The 964-nt window shown below is 46.9% G+C and overlaps 1 non-coding gene across 1 annotated transcript; it reads right to left on the bottom strand.

Moving 5' to 3' along the window:
* Positions 1-260: 260 nt before the first annotated feature.
* Positions 261-332, bottom strand: trnam-cau (transfer RNA methionine (anticodon CAU)). The gene has a single exon. It is a non-coding gene; the product is annotated as a tRNA-Met (tRNA).
* Positions 333-964: the final 632 nt, after the last annotated feature.

Here is a 964-nt window from a genome sequence, read left to right on the forward strand (position 1 = left end):
TCCACTGGAGGAGAATTACATCATTCTGTTTCTAAATTTTTCTCTCACACCCGCGTGGCCAGGGACAAGCATTGCCCTCCTCAACAAATGGGACAGACAACAGGAGAACACCACTCAGACCTCCACAAATGTCCTACCTCATATTTCTATATTAGGCCAGTATATTATCGTGAGATATTTATTTCACATCTTCAAAAATGTTTTGGGGAAACGGATGGAGGTAAGGTATGGAAGAAAAACCACAGGAGACAGTGGCTATATAGCAGAGGATGGTTTCGATCCATCGACCTCTGGGTTATGGGCCCAGCACGCTCCCGCTGCGCCACTCTGCTACACCACCTCTACATTGTCCAGAAAAGTAATCAGCTTTTCATCTGGCGTGTGGCAGGGCACGTTCGAGATTCATGTCAAAAGATCTTCACTGCTGTCGTGTACTACGCTATTGCGCAGATAAACCGCCTTTGTGCAAATACAAACTTAATCCAAATTCCCACATTCTGCTTTTCGAGCTGTGATTTCGCTCAGAATCACACAATTTCAAAAATCACCATGTTCAAACGTAAACGCAGAGCCCACACAAATAATTAGCGAACATCCGGGAGAAATTCTTCCAAAGTTACCTGGCGAGGTTCGGTTTGAAGGCTGTTAAGCTTTAAGTAGAAGGAAGGGAAGTTTGCCTCCAGGCCGTTTAATGTGGAGGTGTGTTCCCCATGTAAACTGATAGTGGCTGGCCATCCCAATGCTTCCCAATGCAGGGCTGCCTGACCCTCAAAGCAGGGTACTTTGATAAACTGCGCGCCAGCCTCCCAGCCGCACGTCATGGGACATGCCCAGTGACGGCCTGCAGCTATTGTGACACAATAATGATGCTGGCCCCCGGAACATGAATATGAATTAGACTCGGGTCACGTGGTACTGAATCATTCAAACGAATGTTATTCCATCTCCAGGGTCTTATTTGAGG

This window comes from Hemiscyllium ocellatum, assembly GCF_020745735.1.
Source record: "Hemiscyllium ocellatum isolate sHemOce1 chromosome 27 unlocalized genomic scaffold, sHemOce1.pat.X.cur. SUPER_27_unloc_1, whole genome shotgun sequence".
In the NCBI taxonomy this organism is placed as follows: Eukaryota; Metazoa; Chordata; class Chondrichthyes; order Orectolobiformes; family Hemiscylliidae; genus Hemiscyllium; species Hemiscyllium ocellatum.